The sequence below is a fragment of the Tachypleus tridentatus genome, chromosome 3 (assembly GCF_004210375.1).
Source record: "Tachypleus tridentatus isolate NWPU-2018 chromosome 3, ASM421037v1, whole genome shotgun sequence".
Classification (NCBI taxonomy): domain Eukaryota; kingdom Metazoa; phylum Arthropoda; class Merostomata; order Xiphosura; family Limulidae; genus Tachypleus; species Tachypleus tridentatus.
Genome location: NC_134827.1, coordinates 81,280,378 through 81,304,642, shown reverse-complemented (window position 1 = coordinate 81,304,642; position 24,265 = coordinate 81,280,378). Strand labels below are relative to the sequence as shown.

General features: G+C 35.2%; 1 protein-coding gene across 2 annotated transcripts in view; it reads left to right on the top strand.

Moving 5' to 3' along the window:
• The first annotated feature begins 20,269 nt into the window (after positions 1-20,269).
• LOC143247342 (uncharacterized) overlaps positions 20,270-24,265 on the top strand; it is a 35,891-nt gene continuing 31,895 nt past the window's right edge. The window contains exon 1 of one of the 2 annotated variants that reach the window (XM_076495226.1): positions 20,270-20,471. The gene's annotated coding sequence lies outside the window, so the exon portion shown is untranslated. The remainder of the gene's footprint in view (positions 20,472-24,265) is intronic. The other variant, XM_076495224.1, reaches the window with a different exon arrangement.

Genomic DNA, 24,265 nt, shown 5'->3' with positions numbered 1-24,265 from the left:
ACGTTATGTTGTGATGCAACTTGAACTTGTATGACACATTTATGTGACTTTCTTTCCATAGAAATCCAGATATCCCGGTGGCATAGCGTTAAGATTACGGATATGCAATCCAAAATCCAGGGCTTGATTATCCGCGATGCACGCAGTAAACAGCCTAATGTGTATTTACTCTAAACCAAACAAACAGAATATCTAATAATTTCAGTCTTTCGGTATTCATTCTGTTGCTTTCCCCCTTCCAGTAGCACCACGGAATCTCTGCGAACTTACAACACTAGAAACCTGGATTGGACATCTTTGAGAAGATCACAGAGAGCCCATTGTGTAGCTTTGTGTTTAATCAAACGAACAGTTTCTTCGCTTAAAAAAGAATTACCCAGTCATGATGTCAATGAAACGGTGATTTTACCGAGATTCTTTCTAAATAAATGGTATATTTCACCAACCTCAACTTATCTAAATGCGAAGTCAATTTTAACTATAACGCAATAATATGTAATGGCTGCTGAGGTTCATTTTAGTTGGCCGGATGATGATCAAATGACAATAACTTGGAAACATTTATGAAATTGAAAAGCAATTAATTATTACGAGCTTTTTTTTTTTAAATGCATACATTCCATGAAACATTTAGAATCCCTCCTATAATTATGAAAATAATTACATCATCTCACTATGCCTAAAAGTCTTAAAGGTTAATTTGGCATATCAATCTATCTTTTATTTTAAGCTAGAATGATTTGTAAATAAATAAAAATATATTAATTGTATTAAACGCATTAATTAAGGAGATAAGTATGGTAGGGTCGAAATTATTCTTCGTTTTTTGTTTTTTTTAAATACATCCCAAGGAAATGACCCATAAGTTTCTGTTAAAGGCCCGGCATGGCCAGGTGGGTTAAGGCGTACGACTCGTAATCTAAGGGTCGCGGGTTCGCATCCCCGTCGCACCAAACATGTTCGCGCTTTCAGCCGTGGGGGCGTTATATAGGTACGGTCAATCCCACTATTCGTTGGTGAAAGAGTAGCCCAAGAGTTGGCGGTGGGTGGTGATGACTAGCTGTCTTCCCTCTAGTCTTACACTGCAAAATTAGAGACGGCTAGCGCAGATAGCCCTCGTGCAGCTTTGCGCAAAATTCAAAAACAAAAAACAGTTTCTGTTGGGAGGCGGAATAATTAGGAACGGGGAATTATGGGAAATAATAATTGTCAGTTTCATGTTGAGATCATTCGAAACTTTGATTACTGTATACCGTACACTGAAAATATTAATGGCAAAGATGTGCACAGTAATAAATTAAACATTGTAAATGCAAACTTACTAAAACTGCTCTTTAACACTTTGGTTTCCACACGACCCACCGGTTGGTCGTGATAGTCTTCCAGTAATACCCACCGGTGAGTGGTGTTCCAGTTTCTTTTTAAAGGGCCACTTATTGGCTGAGACATAACGGATACATACATATACAGATGAGAGTGGGACATTAGAACAACATTTCTTTTCAGGACCCTGGAAAGTATTGGCAAACTAGGCCTGGGAGTCAACGCGTTAAGAACATCACTTAAAGGCATAAATGCTTATTGGAATAAATGTGCCCCTTCCATGTGTGTGGGGATAAATTAACCTCTTTGTGCACGTGGGCATAAATTCAATCTTTCCATGCATTGTAAAGGTAGTTAGACGAACCTGAGTTGCAAAGTCAGGGCTTGGCATAAGCAGGCAACTGTATTTTGAAGGGTTCAAGACTTTAAGAGCTAGTAAACTAAAACCACTATATGAAAGGTAGCACACATACATCGTAATGCAGGTGTTTTCAAATCATCTAAATGTTGGTATAATATTCAGTTGAAGAACCTGTTAATATTGTCATTTTATATGAAAAATTTCACAATCGACAAACGATTCTCAGCGGCTTCGTACTATAGGCTCATTGCGATATAGGAGCCGTACGAGTAGACCAAGAATAGCAATAATATTCTAAATTAATATGCTATATTGGCATCTGTCACATGTGTAGAGCACTTTGAATACAGTGACTGAAAGTTTGCCATCATTTCGTAATGCTGTTAGGATGGTTACCATATCTGTATTAATACCTGTTGTTGTGGAAAACGTTTTGTTTTTAAAATGTTTCATTTGTTACTGTCAACATCTTTGCAAGCAATATTTTAGTGTACCATGCATATGAATCAAAGCTTTGAAGGACATGATCACGATGTTGACCTCGAATGACCCCATTGATATTTTCAAAAAGTACGCTGAGAACAAACAATTCCATAACATTAACAACTGTTTTCTATTTAACTCACTTACATTTCCCTCACTGGCACAGCAGTATACCCGCAGGCTTACAACGCTAGAATCCGGGTTTCGATACGTATAGCCCATTGTGCAGCTTCGTGTTTAACTACAGACAAATGAATAATTCACTGTCACAATGCTGGGAAGCAGATTTCATGACACGTCTGTTTAAAATATGAATCAACTAAACTTGCACATTTAACCATATTAAAGAAAAGTAGAAAAGTAAAGTTCAGTTAAAGAATCGATGATTTCCTGAAAATTGTCCAACTATTACGAGTTAGGTTTTCAAGACAAATTAATTTATTTCCCTCTTTTTCTTTTCAGGCTGAACGAAATATTTTTAGAATGTTCTCCAGTTGTCTTCTTCATCAACTATGGATTTTATAAAGTTTTTTTTCTGTTTTGATTTTATCGCAAATGACAGTACTCGTCTATTTATTAATAAAATATGACCGAAGGATAGAAATTAATTATTCTATAATTATTCTAAGTCGTTAAATGAAGATAAAGTATGTGCACAGTACTGACACTACAGTAAGATAATTTTTCACTGTTTTACTAACTTTATAATTCCGTGATGCCTGCATTTTAAAAAATCGTACTCTTCATTAAGAAACAACGGAACGTTTGATGTTTCCACTTCGTGGAACTTGACATGTACTTGGAATCACCAAAGTATACAAATAACGGGAATAAAAGTCAAGTGATTTAAGTGGTTGATTTTTAACAGATTATCTTTTTACTCTATAACCTCTGTATTTCGTTTTTGCTCCTTATGAACTGAAAATTGCGCTACAGAGTCCCCGGGAAAATATATTCCGTGCCCATCACAGGGAACGAACATCTACATTTATTGTTGTAAACCTTCAAGCTTACTGCTGAACCATCGACGGACGGATGGGTGACTTATAAATTTCATGTTAAAAATGTTCTTTGGTTGAACGTTCTTACTATCAGGTCGCCTTCCTTCACCTTGAAGGCCTGTGTGTGTCATCTTAGAATTGTTGATTATTTAAGCTTTCTTGTCATCATGCTAGATTACTTCATTGTGGTGACCTTTGTATTTCTTCTTTCAAAGATTCCTTGTTTAAACTTCCTTGCTGTGAGGATACTTTCCTTCAGGTTTTTTGTTTAAATTTTCTTACTATAAGAACACTTTCCTTCAAGTTTTCTTATTTAAATTTCTTACTATAAGAATACTTTCTCTCAAGTTTGTTTTTTGTTTAAACTTTCATTCTATAAGGATACTTTCCTTTAAGGTTATTGTTTATACTTCTATACTGTAAGGTTATTGTTTAAACTTCCTTACTATAAGTATAGTTTCCTTCAAGTTTTCTTATTTAAACTTTCTTACTATAAGAATACTTTCCCTCAAGTTTTGTTTGTTTGTTTAAACTTTCATACTATAAGGATATTGTTTAAACTTTCATACTATAAGGATATTGTTTAAACTTTCTTACTATAAGGATAGTTTCCTTCAAATTTTCTTGTTTAAACTTTCATTCTATAAGGATACTTTCCTTTAAGGTTATTGTTTATACTTCTATACTGTAAGGTTATTGTTTAAACTTCCTTACTATAAGTATAGTTTCCTTCAAGTTTTCTTGTTTAAATTTCCTTACTATAAGAATACTTTTCTTCACGATTCGTTGTTTAAACTTTCTTGCTATAAGGACACTTTCCTTCAAGCGTTTGCATAAACTTCCATACTATCAGGATATTTTCCTTCAAGTGTTTGTTTAAACTTCCTTACTATAAGGATAACTTCCTTCTGGCGAAATCTTTCTCAGTGTTTCCTGTTATTTACTTGGTCTAACGTAATTTACATAACATATACATATGCGAGAAATTAGAAAAAAATTAAAAGGAGAGAATTATTAAAATAAAATATTTCATTTCAAACTTCTGGTCGTTCAGTGAATCGTCCCTAGAAAATATATTTCTGGGCATTAAACTATTCTTATAAAATTATGTTATTTTAAAGAATCCAATGACCGAATAAGCTTGTCATGTAGTAACTGTTCTAATTAACACAGATTCACACACACACACAAAACTGTTATTCGATTGCACAAAACGATCTGAAGTCACGAACTTCGCGAGAGACCTAAGTAAACAGCAACCGTAACTGTTTTAATGAATTCCCACTGCTCTCGCGCGTGGTAAGTGAAAATTGTGAAATGAACCTGTTTGGTAAATAACTGCTCATCACGATTTGCTCCTGGGGTCTGATTAGATATGGGATCTCCTAAAGCGAAACTGTAAGGAACAAATGAACGCAGCGTTAAAAATCCATCAGCGAAGACATCTAACAAGGCCGGCAATTATTTCAAAACTTTAAATTTTAATTTAGGAATATTTAATGAAATGTTTTGACGATAAGTAAAAGTAACAAAAAGAGATTCGGTGAACAAGGTAGAAAAAATAAGTTGTGATTGAGGTGGTCAAAGTAGGGTTAATGTAAAATTTTTCTATAATAACCTATGCTCACGGAGAGGTCAAATCTCTGTCTTCTTACTATTTTAAGCCTTCAAGTTTACCGTTGACTCACTAGAGGACTTCGTCCAATTAGTTAACAAGGTTCTTCTTCATATAAAGTTACTTCACATATCTCTGATGTTTTAAGCAACACTTATGGTTACTTATACCTTATCATTATTTTATCCACATACTCCTAAAAGCCATTCCCCTTGGTCTCACAGCCTCTTATTTTTCATTGTGATTTGGTCCATGTTTTGACCCCAGGAGGGTCGGGTTGAGTGTTGACACATGCACTGTTACAGAATCTTAGGTAATAACCCCTGTTTCGTGATTGTATTAATATTACTCGCGGTGTGCTAAATTTTCTCCATTGTCCCCAGTTTTTAATTAACACAACGTTCTCGTGTCCCGTCCAGTTCATGATGTAATTTTAACTGATATATTAACAAAAGTTTCACTTATATATGATCACACTATTAATCCATGTTCATAATATAGATCTCCTTGGCAGTCATATGCACAGACGCACGAACACACACATAGCAGTTTGGGTTTGGTTTAGATTTCGTGGAAGATTACACGAAGGTTAAATGCAGTGAAAGACGAGAGGGGAGGCAACTATTTAATGTCACCCACAGCCAACTTTTTACCAACTAATAGCGGGATTGACCATCACATTGGAGCGCCCCCACGGTTGAAAGAGAGAGTAGGTTCGGTGACTCAACAGTAACTCTGAAGGTTTATAATGCTAAAATATCTGGGTTCAATACCTAACAGTGGGTATAGCACAGATAGCCCGTTGTGTTGCTATACGCTTAACAACAAAGTGACAATTATTCGTAATTTTATGAATTATTTATTTTTATTATTAATAATTATTGATAGTAACTGAAAATATAATCCTTATTGGTTATTTCTTTATCATTATTCATTTTAAATTACATTCCTTTCTTTGATAATTTTAATTCCCAAAATAGCAACGAAGGCTGCTTGAAGGGAATCACCTGTTTTAACTATTTATACCAATATATTGTAGTGTATTGTCTGTCTATCAGTCAGTAGACACTAAAATTACGTCACTAACGTTACAACTTGTACTGTCGTAACGTCGATGAAACGTGCGCATGCCATGAGTCCCGAGACGAATTATGCACTCTGTAAGCCATATATGAACTTGCTACTTGTTGAATTTGTTACGCTTAATTTTGATTTTATTTACTCTCAAAACTTTCGGAAACACTACGGAAGTGCATCTAGTTTGTAGTAATGTTTTTACCTTTTTACAACGCTTTCAAAAACAGTACTTTTTTTACTCTACGCCAGTAAATCACGTTTAAAACAACGAGCTCTAAAATAGCGACAGAGAGCGTGAGATTAACAGAAAATACTACTACCCCTAGGCCCGGTATGACCAGGTGGTTAGAAAGCTTGATTCGTAATCTAAGGGTCGAGAGTTCGAATCCTGTCACACCAAACATCCTCGCGCTTTCAACCGTGGGGGCGTTATTATGTTATATTCAATGTTACTATTCGTTGGTAAAAGAGCAGCCCAAAAATTGCCAGCGGGTGATGATGACTAGTTGCCTTCCCTCTAGTCTTTGGCCTGGCATGGCCAAGCGTTTTAAAGCGTGTGACTCGTAATCTGAGGGTCGCGGGTTCGAATGCCCCTCACATCAAACATGCTCGCCGTTGGGGTGTTATAATGTGACTGTCAATCCCATTATTCGTTGGTAAAAGAGTTGGCGGTGGGTGGTGATGACTAGCTGCCTTCCCTCTAGTCTTATACTGCTAAATTAGGGACGGCTAGCACAGATAGCTCTCGAGTAGCTTTGTGAGAAATTCAAAAACACACACAAAAACACCCCTCTAGTCTTACCCTGCTAAATTAGGGACGGCTAGAGCAGATAGCTCTCGTGTAACTTTGCGCAAAGTTAGAAATCAAAAAACAAATAAACATAACACTACACCTTTTCTCACAGTATATATTTGCTATTAATTCAGATATATAATTTAGAATAATAGTTTATTTAATTATTTTCTTTAATCGCTGGTCATTGATTTCTTAGAGTCCTCTTCATATTGACGATGTCCATTAGAAAGTTTCGCTGGATCAGGTTTCTGACCAATGGAAACTTTAAACAACAGCAACTACAATATTCAGTAACAGAAACGCGGACCTGTGGGAATTGTTCGATCAGGATCATATTAGGCTAAACGGTGGGCTTCTCTCTCTCTGGCAAAATTGTTTCTGACTTCTTCTAACTGCAACGTGACGAGCAGTTTGGTGTGATTCTGTAGTTCTGTAGCTTCTTCTCCTTGGATCTTGCCTGATAATTTAGTGGCTAAGCTTGTTTCTTCCTTTCTTTTTCTAACATGCATCCTGAAGTTTCATTTTCTCAAAGTTTTAAACTGTCTCCATGATAAGTCACCTTTCCATTTGTCAATTTTCGACACGTGATTTTCAATGTTTTTTATCACTTTATACTCACAATGAAGAAAAAAATTATGTAACTTACGAAGATGAGTTACTACAAAATTACTGCAAATTTGCATATAACAAACTCCGTACGAACGAAGTGCGATTCTTTCGGTCACAGAACAATTGTTAGGTTAGGTGGTTAGGGCGCTAGACTCGCAATCTGAAGGTCACGGCTACACTTTAAGGTTCTCTGAAACTATGTTCTAGAAACCATGTCTCCCCGTCACGCCAAACATGCTCTCCCTTTCAGCCGTAGTGGCATTATAACGTTACGATCAATCCCACTATTCGTTGGTAAAAGAGTAACCCAATAGTTGACGGTGGATGGTGATGACTAGCTGCTTTCCCTCTAGACTTACACTGCTAAATTAGGGACAGCTGGCGCAGATAGTTGTCATGTAGCTTTGCGTGAAATTGAAAAACAAACGGATGAAACTTTTCATGCATAATGTACGCTTGGATTCTTCATAAAGAAAGTTCTTAACAAAGTTTCATTACAATGATTTCCACCAGGAAAAAGAATATTTTGACGTGTCTACTTGTAAAATAAATAAATAAGAGCTTTTCCCAGTTTTATAAATGGTATGAAATAGACCCCTATAATAATCGGATTTAGATGATTACAAAGGAAAAATCGATTTAGGGAAATGTAATAAAATAAGGTCCTATTATCAACAAAATGAATATTTTATAAAACTTTTAATTTTGTGGGATAAAGCTTTATTTATTTAATTTCAAAGTGATTCTTCCTGGTGGAGAATCATTGTGATGTTTCAGATAAGAAGTTTCTTTATCTCCTGAAAAATCCAAGCGTACATTATGCACTGAAATGTTTTTGTTTGTTTGTTTCTATTTTTAAATTTCGCGTAAAACTACACGAGGGCTGTCTGCGCTAACCGTCCATAATTTAGCAATATAAGTCTAGAGGGAAAGCAGCTAGTCATCACCATCCACCGTCAACTATTGGGTTACTCTTTTACCAACGAATAGTGGGATTGATCGTAACATTATAATGCCACTACGGCTGAAAGGGAGAGCATGTTTGGTGTGACGGGGAGACATGGTTTCTAGAACATAGTTTCAGAGAACCTTAAAGTGTAGCATGAACACTTAAGTATAATAATTACAATGATTAGAACTTTGGTAACTATGTGTTGGTTCACTGAAACGGTCTAAATTATTATTGTATTTTTTAGGGGGTCTTTCTTTTTGATATACAGTATATCAAGACCAACTACCATAAAAGCATAAGTCAGCCCTAAAGATAACTTATGAGAATATTTGTTATGCTAAACATTTTTTTTTGTTTTGATGCTACAGGACGATACGATAAATAAAAAGTTAAATTAGAAATTATTTATTCTTAAGCGCAAAGCCACAAAATATGCAATCTGTTTCATAGGTATCGAAACGTGAATTTCAGTGTCGTTAACCTACTAGCTTACCAATTAGCTACTTGAAGCATTTATTGATTCATCAAAATCCGTTGATAATTTTGTAAAGAGTGTGTTTTTTGTAGGTATATTTCTTTTAAAAGCATTGAACCTCTGACTTGAATAAATCCGCTGTCTCAGCCGCGGGTTACTTTCGTGACAAAAAACATTTGGTAAAGTTTTACATTTACAAGAATATCCCTTAGCAACTATCAGGGAAGAAGACGAAAAGCTATTGCAGTATATCTCAGAATGACTGGTATGAGTATTAACACTTCAATTTGTTGCTTATCAATAAAAGTGTTAATACTCATACCTGCCGTTCTGAGATACATTTTTATTTCAAGTTGGTTTCTTGTCATCAAAATGTTATTGCAATGTTTTGATTATTGGGTGACAAACACCATAGAAATATAATTACACACATTCGTGATATGTATAATTAAATAAAAAAATGTGCAACCATTTCTGAAAATCTTTATATTTGAGATTTTTAGTGTACTGATAAGAAGTAGATTAATTTAATGGTAGTTGTTAATTTAATTGCGTCACTTCAAAAATTTTCTAAATAATAAATAAACTTTATATATAAATAAATATATCTTTAGGATTTTGTCGTAAGAGGGTACTATAACTAAATCGTACCAATGGAAGTAGTGCCAGGGAAAAAAGTTACACGAGGGCTATCTGTCCCTAATTTAGTAGTGTAAGACTAGAGGGAAGGCAGCTAGTCATCACCTCCCACCGCCAACTCTTGGGACTACTCTTTACCAATGAATAGTGGGATTGACCGTCCCATTATAACGTCCCCACGATTACAAAGGCGAACATATTTGGTGTGACAGGGATTCGAATCCGCAACCCTCAAATTACGAGACGAGTGATTTAACCATCTGGCCATGCCGGGCCTAGGTTTTGTATAACTGCGTAAGAACCTTGTTATTAAACCCAAAGCTTCACAATAGGCTATCTTTGACTTCTATCCATCATGGGTATCTGAACCCCGGTTTTTATCATTATAAACCTTCAAGCTTACCGCTGAGCTTTTTTTGAGCTCTGCATAAGAAAACCAAACGAACAACTTAACAAGAAATCGAGAGTCATGTCGTAAAATTTTTATGAAAAATAAAATTCTGTTTTGAAGAAAGAATGTTTAAATAAAATAATAAGTAACCGCTTCACGGCAAACAGCAATTTAATTCTTTCACTGGAGAGCGATAAAATTTAAAAGTAGTGCGAGTGTAATTATGTAATAGCATTTGTATCGTTTATTATTTACGTGAATAGAATTACCATTCTCACTATTCATAAAAAAGCCATTCTTTTGCTCACATTGTAGTAACTGGTAAAATGTAGTGTGTTTGTTTTTTTTAATTACGCGCAAAGCTACACGAGGGCTATCTGCACTAGCCGTCTCTAATTTGGCAGTGTGAGACTAGAGTAAAGGCAACTTGTCATTACCACCCGCCGCCAACTCTTGGGCTACTCTTTTACCAACGAATAGTGGGATCGACTGTAACAATATAACGCCCCTACAGCTGAAAGAGCGAGCATGTTTGGTATTACAGGGGGATTCGAACCCGCAACCCTCAGATTATAAATCGAACGCCTTAACACACCTGGCCATGCCGGGCCTAAATGGAGAGTTGGGATCGTTAATAGAATGAAGAATAATTCTTTAGGCATTTTGAAAAAATTAATTATTCTAAGTAATGGCGAATATATTACATCCCGTCTTATATTGTGTGGTAATATGTTTATGTTGTTATCTTGGAATATTGTGCTATATATAATTTACAATATTGATATGCGGCTTTACTTGCGTTTGTCCAGTCGCCCACTAAAACAGAGATAAGTCTTCGGATTAAAATTAAGGGCTCGATTCTCCTCGGTGAACACGGCGAATATCTAGATGTGACTTTGTTACAAGAAAAGTGTTTGTTCAAATATCTAAACAAAATCATATTTTTCTTGATTTACTTTTGAGTAGGGGTAACATATGACAATGTTGTTTCCTTCTGAAAATAAATTATGTTTATAATAGAATGAAACATTTATTTTTTGTGTAAAACAGATACAAAATGTTATTGATTAATTTAATATTCTTTTCCACAAGTGCTCATATAACAAAATTTAAGGATTTTTCTTTCTAATGCATAAACTTATTTAAAATCTGAGCGATTCTAATTGTTAAAAATTGTTTAATATTCCCGTCGAGTGACTTTCACGGTTATTATCACAACATTCATGGTCCTAAAATTAATATGTAACAGTTTAGTTGGGAAACTGAATTACGGTTGGTGGTACATTTATAGCTTGTATTATCTAATTCACTTATGCATGGCCAAGCGCGTTAAGGCGTGCTACTCGTAATCTGAGGGTCGCGGGTTCGCATCCGCGTCGCACCAAACATACTCGCCCTCCCAGCCGTGGGGGCGTTATAATGTGACGGTCAATCCCACTATTCGTTGATAAAAGAGTAGCCCAAGAGTTGGCGGTGGTTGGTGATGACTAGCTGCCTTCCCTATAGTCTTACACTGCTAAATTAGGGACGGCTAGCACAGATAGCCCTCGAGTAGCTTTCTGCGAAATTCCAAACAAACTTATGTTTTGGATGTAATTACGATCATCGAAGCCGAAAGAAACTTTTAATTCGAAGTACATAATGATTCGTGTACATTTAGGTGCTTTGAAAGAAGCAAAACATTTAGGAATACTATGTAACATCTCATTATTGGTTTCAATATTGAAACTTGGGAAACACGAAGTGGGTCGTTACTGTAAAAACAAAAGTAGGCCAACGAAAGCTTACCATGTATTTCATCAGAGCCGATACAGTAGTATCTTGTAGCATGGCAACAAGGACGCTGTTGTTGTTGTTTTTTCCATCGTGGAATCTCCATACAAGGACGAAGAAGTAAGGGTGAAAATGATTATTCCAGCAGAGCCCTGCATATTACCCAACTTTGTTGAACTGTGACCTCGAATTCATTGTTTGTCGGTGGAGAAGATGCTTAGGATAGCTTCAAGATCGAACCATGCGAACCGGAAAGGCATTCTTCAGAAGGGGTGGGGGTTGTTTAATCAGCATGATAATCAGACCTCTCCAGTTTTCGAGTGAGGTAATGTAATGACGAAAAAGCTATCCGTGTGCTAATCATGGAATTTAATCCTCACGCTCATTTTGGATTATTTTTGAATGGTATAATATAATGATAAAAATCTTTTCCTCTGTTTAAATTACAGTTGTTTTATTTTGTTCGTTCTTGAATGGAACAATATGATGTTTCCTTCCGTTATGTTTTTTTTTTTTTTTTTAAATATACATATTTTTCTATTTGTTCCAAATTGCGATAATTTTTTCCGAAAGGAAGTAGAAGGCCACCTGGAAAGGGTCACCTGTATTAACTACTTACACCACTATACAATAGTGTGTTGTCTGTCAATCAGTCGGAAGACACTAAAATGACGTCACATAGCTAACGCTTAACGTTACAACTTGCACTGTCGTTGATGTTAGTGAAACGTGCTCATATCATGAATCTCGAGAATTATGCACTCTTTACAGCTACACTATAGCATAACATAGGAGCGTGAAAAACAAGAAATAAAAATATTTGTTACTCTTACTTCTGGTTTTATATACTCTTAAAAAAAGAAAGTTCTCGATATCCATAATTTCAGATAATCATATCTGATAATTTCTAGTTTACCTGCCACTACAAAACACTTTTGTCACTGTCGTTTTCCCTACGTATGACTTAGAATTACAATTTTAGAATATTTGTTCACAGAAGCACAATAGACAGCTCCATACATGATTTCAACTCATTTGAGCTCACAAATAACACCACGAATGAAGATTTATTATTATTTTATTGTTATGCAAAAGGACTTATGATCGTTATGTAAGCTTCTGGTTATCATGACTTGGTAAAACATAACTAAATATATATTTTACTAGCCTAATATTTGATGTAGTTACAGAATTAATGGTACCTAATATTTGATGTAGTCACAGAATTAATGGTACCTAATATTTGATGTAGTTTCAGAATTAATGGTACCTAATATTTGATGTAGTTACAGAATTAATGGTACCTAATATTTGATGTAGTTACAGAATTAATGGTACCTAATATTTGATGTAGTTACAGAATTAATGGTAATTAGTAACTTATTTTCATGGTACTACACAAGTTAAATTTAGTTGTGTTTTTTTTTTAATGTATATGAATTGCTTCGGAGATAAAGAAAATTGCAAAAAATAGAAATTTATTTTTCGTATACTTTTACTGTGTTAATAAAAGTTCAAACAGAGATCTGCGCAAAAACATACAACTTAGGCGTGTGTTTTCTAACAACAGAGCCACATCGAGTTTTCAATTGTATCCACTGTTGCCGTAAATGCTAAATAGTTGAAAAACTGAAAACACGACATAATCGGGCAGTTATAATGTCAAGCTTATTCAGAATAAAAATTCTTGAAGCTAAACTGAGCAGTAAAAACATCCATAAGTAATTCGCAGTATGTTGTAAAACGTGATTTATGATAAGTTTGTTGTTAATTTTAAGTTATTTTAATTTCTAATCTAACATTCCGGGAAATGTTCTGTAATTTAAACAAGCATGACCTACAAACAAAACCAATGAGTAGTCACAGTGTCCTCTGTCTGGTACACACCAACATGACCTACAAACAAACACCAACGAGTCACAGTATCCACTGTCTGGTACACACCAGCATGACATACAAATAGACAACAACGAATCACAATGTCCACTACTGAGTATACACCAGTATGACCTACAAACAAATAACAGCAAGTCACCATTCCACTGCTGGGCACGCCCAAACACATAAATTCATTTGTACCGCTAAATACATTATTTGAAAAAACCGTTTTGTAACTACATACCACTTATAATACAAACGAACGAACTTTAGTACGAAAACAGTTTTATAACCAATAACACTATGTAACACAAATTTTGTTCCTGGATAGTATGTGTTATTTCTTAATTGCTTATGCTGTAAAAGTACAGAAAATGGCCATTATTCCCTTCAAACTTTGCTTTTGTGACCTGGATAATGAAGTTTAGAAACTAACCTATTTTCTATGTAAAAACGGGCAAATTTGCACATTTTCATTTACATAAGGTCTGAATAAAACAACATATGAATCAAGATTTACATGTATTCATACTAAAGTTATACAAAAATGTTTAGAAGCAGTAGGTTTTCGAGATTTGTGACTGTAATGTAAATCACTTTCACGTATCAGCCCCCAAATATAGTCTATCATCATGTTTTTGTTATACGCTCTCAGATCACAAAAGCAAAGTTTGAGGAGAAAAATAGATCTTTTCCATTTACTTTAGGCATAAGTAATTGGGAAATAACACTTTCTGTCCAGGAACAAGAAAAAGTAAAACTTTTGTTACATAGTATAATTTATTTTAAATTTAACACATGCGTTGTTTTCAGTAGGATATGGAAAGACTCAACAAGTGAATAAAGGGGGTAATTGGAGTGAACTGTCTAAAGTTTTATAAACCTTAAAAATTAAATTTAATGTGAAAAACTCTGAAAGATACATACTACCTCTCCCTTTTAATATCAGAGATAATGAAAAAAATGAAAAGTTTTGGAGTAATGAACAGACTTACACTCGTGCTTTAAACTTCATCTATTTGACTTTTTGTTTAAAACATTATTTCATTTGATACAAGTGTAAAAGAAAAACCAACAGATAAAGAAAACAAAAACACACACACATCTACACGCGTTGTCTTCAACTATATAAATAAAACAATGATGTTTGTTGTTGTGTCAAACTAATTTCATGGATCATTTTTAGGGAGTGGGAATATTTTATGTAAGATTAGGATATTTGAATAGCTTGAGAACTATTTCCTGTGGTGGGGTCTATACCAAAGTGAAAGATCACCTGCATTATAACCTATAAAAACACAATTGTTTGGCCTCGTGAACTCTCCGGTTCTCGTACATTCAGTTCCTCAGATAACTGTGTACTGACTGACTCCCTGTTCCCCATGTAAGAAGATATTGTTGCATGGAAATTGGTGTTCCATTAGTTACGTAACCTGTCAATGCTGTCGGGTTTCTAAACAAAGAGAAAAATACTGTTTTTGTAGGATTACGGACAATGTCTCACCCATCTAGTTTTTGTATTGTCTACATTTTTATTTATTTTTATTACTTTTTAAAGACGTCTTGAAAGTTTGTTTGTTGTAATTGTACGTTTGTTTGTTTAGAAGTAAGAATCTAATTAGGTAGGTAATTTGGTAATTATTACTTATGTTTTTCAAGACGAGAAAATACAAACTGTTCCAAAAAATTCGGCACTTTGTTGCGTAAAACTAACGTCTCATTAGAAAGAAATGGTACTATTTCAAGAAAACAATTGGCAAACACATTTTTGCAGTCGAATACAAGAGACTAAACTTATACGAAAACACAATTTTGTCTGAACACATAACAAAAATTATTACGATTCAATTCATTTAAAGAAAAACTTAGAGCAATTTCCCACAACTGAAGTATTGTTTAAAAAAATTATTGAATATTTATAAACAATTAAAGAAATACTGGTGGTCAACTATTTGATTACCATATTCATGTCTTGTAGTTATAGTTAGTTAGTTAGTTATCACCATTAGATTTCCTCTAGGAACATAGGGCCGCAATCGCTTGCGGATTCTTCAACAAGTATTTAAGTGAGTAGGTTGTTAGCCCACTGCACCAAGCCGTCCCTAATTTAGCAGTCTAAGACTAGAGGGAAGCCAGCTAGCTAGTCATCACCACCCACCGCCAACTCTTGGGATACTCTTTTACCAACGGAAAGTGGGATTGACCGTTACATTATAGCGCCCCCACGGCTGAGAGGGCGAGCACGTTTGGCGCGACGCGGGCGCGAACCCGCAACCCTCAATTACGAGTCGCACGCCTTACGCGCTTGGCCATGCCGGGCCTCCTCTGTAGTTATAATTGTCCACAAAGTCTGCATCTTATGCTTTATAAAAGTAACGCCAAATGTTTGCACAAATCTGTATTTATGAATAGGAATGCAACATCAAAAGTGAGTTTGTTTTAAAGTGAGAGTCACTGGTAGTGGAGGTGAAACGTTGTCCTAGATCCGTTTCTGTAGATAGCTATGAATAATAAGACAAATTAATCCAAGATTTTTTTTATTTAGAGATAAAACTGGCTTCAAAAAACCAAATTCGATTCATAAATAAATAAATTTTCCACACAACCATAACTTAATTTGTGAATATTTTTTGGCCTTGAGACATCAATATTATCATTCTATTTTGAGTTATTGGTTTATGGCGCAAAGCTACACAACTGACCATCAGCGTTCAGTCCACCGCATGAATTAAACCACACATTTTAGTGAACTCGCCACATACCCACCGTGAGACCTTTATATCGTAAGGGCCTGTACATTGCCACTGTTTTTACTTCACAAAATTGTATACATATATATATATATTTTTTTACTTAGTACAGACACAGTTTCGTTTAATGTTGATCATTTTGGATGAGAGAAAATATAAACTTTTTATGGTTATGAGAGAATTATGTAAAATCGCTACAATATTTTACAATATTACAAGAATAGAAAGGCTGTTTAAACATAAATATCAAACCTAGATTCGCCAAGCTTAGAATTTTGAAAATGTCAAAAGCCACAAGGAGGTGTTTTTGTTTGATTTTCTCTGTGTTTCTGCGCCATATATCTTTAAAAGACTGCCCGGCATAGCCAAGCGTGTTAAGGCGTGCAACTCGTAATCTGAGGGTCGCGGGTTCGCATCCCCGTCGCGCCAAACATGCTCGCCCTTTCAGCCGTGGGGACAATATAATGCTACGGTCAATCCCACTATTCGTTAGTAAAAGAGTAGTCCAAGAGTTGACGGTGGGTGGTGATGACTAGCTGCCTTCCTTCTATTCTTACACTGCTAAATTAGGGACGGCTAGCACAGATAGCCCTCGAGTAGCTTAGTGCGAAATTCAAAACAAACAAACTTCAAATACTTTTTGTTGTTGTTTATATGTTACATTTACCAGCATATATGATGGTATTATAGCCAAAATATAGGCTTAAAACATTATAATTTAACATAAAATAATATTAGTTTTTTAACTTTTTTACATGATCGCGGTTTGATTTTTAGTTTTCTGAAAGCATTATTCTTATCTGATATTTATAAGCTTTCGATAAATTCGTATACACAAGATATCCGATTTAATATTATGATGTAGTAGATATGAAAATTTAATAACGTTAAATAACTGGGCCGGTCGTAGGTAAGTTTTGTGTGAATGTGATGATACAAAAATTAGGAACCGTTGTTGCAAAAATGCACTGTGCTCTATGAATGCGCCGTAAGAGCGACGGTCATTCCCACTTTTCGGTCAGTTATGAGTTGCCCAGACGTTGGTGGTGGGTGCTATTCACTAGCATCCTTCTCTCTTTGTTTTATGAGTTAGCTTGGGTATAGGTCAGCGTAAAACTCGAAAACCAATGGGGAAATGTTTAAGGAAAGTTGAAAGGAATTGTTCCACATCAAAACACAAACAAATGGGAAAATGTTTTATGAGTATTGAAGGGAATAATTTCATTCTCGTAGTATGTAAAGATATTTTGTTTTTGTTGTTTATTAAACACAATGCTACGTAATGGGATATCTACACTCTGCCCATTACAGCGGTCGCGCCCTGAATCTTAACATTAGAAAGCCTCAAGCTTACCGCTGAGCCAACAGGGGACATGTTTTGTTTTATTTATTTGTTTTGAATTTCGCGTAAAGCTACACGAGAGCTATCTGCGCTAGCCGTCCCTAATTTTGCAGCTAGTCATCACCACCCACCGCCAACTCTTGGGCTACTCTTTTATCAAGGAATAGTGGGATTGACCGTCACATTAAAAAGGTTCCCATAGCTGAAAGAGTGAGCATGTTTGGTAAGACGGGGATTCGAACCCGCGACCCTCAGATTGCGAGTCGAATGCCTTCACCCACCTGGCCATGCCGAGCACCCCAGGGCACGGTACATGAAGAAAGTGTAAGTTGTAAATGTCGGATACTATAAAACCTTCAAAGTATGAAAGGGATAATACATATCGATACATTAATTTATATATTCTAACATTAAACACCTCCTATTCCAACTATGTGCACAATATTTATTTTTGTGACTAAACAACACAACAATAAACTTTGAACTTTTCGCTCATCCCATGTAAACCTTCAAGATGGCTCTCGTGACAGCATAATTAAATGGTCAATTCGCGTAGAGTTTTATAGCACGGTTAACGCTCGCGTCCCGCGGTGGAATAGCGATAAATCTACGAACTTAGAACCCTAAATTAAAGGGTTAGATTTCCGTCCCTATTGCCAGCAGAAAGTCTGATGTAGCTTTGCTATAAAAACACACACATGCATATACGATTAACGCTCGCGACAAAGTGGAGATTGTCGCTTTAACACGACATTATCAAAATTTATTCTTAACAGAGAGGTTATCCTGTTACAGTGAAACCGTTGTTTGATTTTTTCGGTAAGTTAAGTAGGTATATTCAGTATGTAAGTATAAGCGTTTTAAATATTTAGGAAATGAATTGATTTCTTCGTATTACGTCACCCACGGTAAGTCTACGGATTTACAACGCTAAATCCAGGGTGTTCGATTCCGCTCGGTGAACTCAGCAGATAGCCCTATGTGGCTTCGCTATAAGAAAACACACACACACTCCTCATATTACTTTTACGTAAGGCCCGGCATGGCCAGGTGGTTAAGGCACTCGATTCGTAATCTGAGGGTCGCGGGCTCGAATCCCGGACGCACCAAACATGCTCGCCCTTACAGCCGTGAAGATGTTATTACGTTTCGATCAGTCGCACTATTCGTTGGTAAAAGAGTAGCCCAAGAGTTGGCGGTGGGTGGTGTTGATTAGCTGCCTTTCCACTAGTATATCACTTCTCAGGTAGGAATGGCTGGTGCATCCCTGGCGTACCAGTGGCACTTTGATAAGTCTACGGGCTTATAACACTAGAAACCGGATTTCTGTGGTGGACACGGCCCAATGTGTAGCTTTATACTTAATTACAAACAATCGAACAACCTGTGCGTGAAGTAAAAAAAATAAAACATTCGTCAATTTAGGATTTCAATTTATCAAGAAGAAAGGATTACATGTTTGCAGTTAGTCCGCGATTAGCTTTGTTTGGGACTACTAGTGGCACAATGGCAAATCTGCGTACTTATAATGCTAAAAGTCATGTTTCGGTTCCCGTTGTAGGCACAGTACAAATAGCCCACCATGTAGCTTTGTGCTGAACTGTAAACAACCATCCCTATCTTTTGTCTAAAATTTAACACAATAAAAACCATTAAATAATTTCATATATCAAGAACAAATAGTTTAATGTAAGAGTAGTAAATATATTTTGTTGTTAAACAAAACTGCTGTTTATTTTAAATAAAACCTATCTTCAAGCTGTGCTTGTGTGATTATTTCGCTTAATTTATCATTATCAGTAATTCCTTCTCAGTGCGTCCAGAAGTTTGATTTTAAAATAGTTTCTGAGACACATCATTCTTTATTGTTTTGTATTTTTTATAACCACGGAAAATTATTTTAAACCACAGACGTGAGTAACACAACAAATAGCTTATTCATATGTTAATAATATACATTAGTGATTAATATTTGAAATTGTAACTGCATTCCTAACTCTGAGAACTTATGAGTGAAAGCACCCTATACCAAGTTCATTTCATATAATAAAAAAGGAAGTTTAGGGCAAACTTTAATCGGAAATAGGGCTTTGCCAAACTTCCAAACTACTTCAACACAAAAAGACCATCTGAATACGTAGGACTTCATTATTGTTGAATAAGTAACAATAAATTGAGCAATAGACACGTTAATTAATATCCATAAAACTTAATTGTTTTACTACATGCAAAATGTCAGTTCTACCTCCAGGATTTGACGTTCATGGATCCTAAACACTTTACACGTATTGATGTTTTACTACACACTTCACACGTATTGATGTTTTACTAAACACTTTACACGTATTGATGTTTTACTAAACACTTTACACGTATTGATGTTTTACTAAACACTTCACACGTATTGATGTTTTACTACACACTTCACACGTATTAATGTTTTACTAAACACTTCACACGTATTGATGTTTTGTTAAACAAGTTACATGTATTGAATGAAGTTGACAAAATTATCATTCTTAAACAGCTTGGTTATGGCTCTATAAACGACCTTGAACGTTTGTTAATATCAAAGAACAACCAGTTGATTTCCAAGTGGCACAAATTCCTGTACTTTACTTATCGATATCATAAATCACTAATAATGACACCCCCCACCATCACCACCAACCCGACGGCCTTGAGGATGATTCTTACTACGAAGATACAACTGGATGGTCAGGTAACACACGTGCGTCCCCCATTTACCTTTGCTTTTCAGCTTCCTCAATTGTCTTAATAAAGGTCATATTGTAAGAAGCGTAAGTAAAGCAGCTTTCCTACTGGTTCGAAGCTTAGAGGAAGTGTAGATGAAACGGTGTCACCGTTATAAAAGCTACAAAGGTGCAGACGGTCCTCTCAGATCAATCGCTTTTTTTTTGCCGAAGCGTCTAAACTTCGGGAGAATATATCACTTACACAAAAGAGACTGAGGCTCGTATTGAGCTGAGAGACAATAGGACAGGAGTAAGTTTTATTTTAATAGTTGCATTTATTCTTAGAAGTTATTATTCACTAACTAGATGAAATTAGGGTTAGTGTAACGACACGTATAAAAAGTCATAAAAGCACCTATCAGTGAACTTTATTGTTTATTGCACTACTGTGGTTCAATAAGTTTTAATATAAATCTATTACATAAGAAGTAGAGTATATTACGCCAGTGGATTCTTCATTGAAGTGGGAGGAAGGAATTCGGGATACGAAATAACCCCCTTTTTCCAACAATAAATATACGATGATTCCAGGACCTACCATATTTGTTTGCAGATTAAACAACACGGCTTATTTGTTGTGTCCATCTCCGAAAATCAAACCTCGGATTCTAGTGTTCTAAGTCAGTAAAAATTCACCGTTGTCCCAAACCAGGAATCAATATTTTTAGCCCTACTATAACGGACATTGTCCCTTTTCTCAACTCTGTACCAATCTACATCTTTGTAACCAGGCAAAGGCCACATTATAAAATACTGAAAATATTTTCACAATAGTTGGAGTACCCGATCCCTGGACGGGAGTAACATAAATTAATGATTAATGAAAGGTTATCTTTAGACATAAAAAGTTACTTCTCTTGTATGCTATTGTAAATAACGCAGAAACGCCCGTAAGAACTGCATGACAAAATACAAAACCCCCAAATTTGCATGTTTCTCCGCATCGGCCCAATATACTTTGATGAAGATCCCTCAATAGGGGCAAAGTCGTGATAAAAAAAACCCGCAAAATGCAAAACTGTTTTGTTTGTTTTTGTTTGTTTTTTAATTTCGCACAAAGCTACTCGAGAGCTATCCGTGCTAGCCGTCCCTAATTTAGTAGTGTAAGACCCACCGCCAACTCTTGGGCTACTCTTTTACCAACGAATAATGGGATTGACCGTCACAATATAACGCCCACACGGCTGAAAGGGCGAGCATGTTTGGCGAAATGCAAAACTGAAAATGTGAATCTAACTTCCCAAAGATCCAAGAAACCTTCATGCCAAATTTGGTGAATATCCATTCACAGCCTGCGAAGTAGTTTCAATGACGGACAATACTGTGATATTTATATAGATACCCTGGGAAAATTAAATACGCTGCAGTTATTAAACTACGTTTACCTACGTATATTTTTGATGCATACATCATTAATTATTTAATGAACAGATAACGTATTTATATTTAAAAACTTACATGGAAGAGTACTGTAATTTAAATTTTCTTTATCAAATTCTCGCCATAACGCTAGCAGTTTTACTGTGTGTTTTAAAATATATCCTTACATACCCGTACACATATATAAGTCAGAAGGGCTATGAAGAGATACGAAATGCTAAAAAGATCCTGGCGACAACAACCATGTATATAATGTTATAAATCAAAGCAAATATTTGATTTAACGAACAAGTTAAATTTCTAATTAATTGTATAAAATTTTCTTGTAAACCCTTGATGATTAAACCACTTGGCAACGTTTCGGCCTTAGGCCTACTTTAAGCAAATATAGAGTCGTAATTCGATTATTCACCAAACATTCTCGCCTTTTCAGCCGTGGAGGCGTTATAATGTGACAGTCAATCCCACTATTCATTGGTAAAAGAGTAGCCCAAGAGTTGGCGGTTGGTGATGATGGCTAGCTGCCTTCCTTCTAGTCTTACACTGCAAAAGTAGGGATGACGAGCGCAAATAGCCCTTTTGTAGTTCTACGCGAAATTCAGAAAACAAACAAATAATTCAATTATTGCATAAAATGGCCCTTAGGCCTAAACGTTGCAAAATAAAATAATTTCGAAAGATTTTAGAAAGAATAGTTACTGAAATAATAAAAAAACGTGTTTAATTATTTGTAGTAGTTCATTTTATTTTGTTATGATTTCACATCCGCTGTGATTTAGATCGGTTTTCATACTCAAGTATACCTTTCCACTGCTATTTTTTGAAGTAATACAGTCATCTTAAACTTTCTATTTTCAAAATGCAAAAAACTGTTAGTTTAAACAGATTATTTTCCACCATTACGCTCTACATTGATAAGTAAATTAATTGTAATAATTATGGTTTTTAGAACAAGTACGACATTTTCGCACTTTGTCGGTAATTCTCAAGTATAAAAGTTTTAATAGTAAAATTCTTAAAGAATAATCACACTGGTATTTGAAAAGTCATCTCTGTTTTAAAAAACTAAAACCAAATTTTGCTTCCTGTAAAATTTGTGAATGTTTGTTTCGTTCCGGAGAGTTTTAGTTTGTTACATAATTTTGCATCTGTAAAACCTGTTGAAAGGTAAACATATTTATTTAGAAAAGAACGTAACGTAACATATAAATATCTTTACTTTTAATCTTTAATAAATCACACCTATTTCATGAATACCATAAACTACATTCATAATTTAGAAATCGACTGTCCTTTGTTTTTTTGAAAAAAACTGCTATTTTTGTGCCCGTGCGTGAGCTCTTTATAAAATGTAATGCAAAGTTTCCCTTCAAGACTTTCTGGATCATCACTAAAGGCTAGGGCTCGTTAACTGTTTGTCCGTGTGATTGGAACAAAAGTGCACCATGATTAGGTTTAGTTAACTCATTAAGATATTTAAAAATGAACATTGTTAAGAGATTTCTGAAACGGTTGGTGACATCATCACCTTTACATTTTATTCAGTAGAACAGGGTGAATAAGACACTGTTTGTTTGTAATTTCAGATTGACACTTGTTAAAATAAAAAAATACTTATACGTATGCATATAATTGCACCGTGGAATATGTATACATAGAAAAAGTATGGCTCTCAGACATCACATAATCAGGAAACGCGTCACTTGTTTAGGCTTACATTGTCAACCCTATACACAAATATATTAAATTCTTAACTGATTGTCTACCTAAGCGCTCACGGCTCCAAACTGCACATTTTTGCAGCCAAAGGGCATGAAACGTTGATCACAATCTGAACGCGTCAAGCAACGTCCAGTTCTCTTCGTTTTTTGCTTACTGTGTGATGGAAACTGTAAATAAATTACTCACGTCACAAACACAGTTGCGTAAGAAAACGAGTAGTGAGAAAGACAAATAAATCGTGTTTATCAATTATGTACCAGTTCAAAAAACATCTGTATTTCTGTATTATTAGCACTATCTTTATAACCAAAGACGAGTTTACAGATTCTTTCGTTTCTTTCATACGTTTCGTATGCATTCATCATCTTATAAAGTTATACAGAAAATATAATGGTGCTTTTATTTCGTAATTTATGTAATGTAGTGCTACCTGATGGTGATTTAATGCATTATATTTCAGTGAAGACCAATATTTCTTTGTAAAATGTTAGGAGCGAGTCCGAAATAAGACGGATTAATTGTAAAAAAGTATAAAATTATAATTTTTCTGGCATCTTTACTCTTATAATTACTGACAATGTGCAAGTTCACCATTTTTTGTCATTGTATGGTATCTGAAGAACAATATCAGAATCAAATCCCATGTAAATTAGTGAAAATACGGTCGATAAATTGATCAAAAACTCCACAATTATACGTTTTTGGTAACTTTGACCTCCACAACAATACTCAAAATGAGCAAACCCAACCTTGTAATTCGTAAATGTGTTGGGCGCACGAAAATTTATATATTCGCAAAATGCCTTCTTGATTACTATAAATGTGACCGCACAGGAGCCCAAAATATAAATTTTGGATTACTTTTTACCTTTGTCCCCACAAACTTCCGTAAAAAGGTCTAAATGGAAAATGAAAAAGGCATCTTGGCTTTTGGACCAAAGT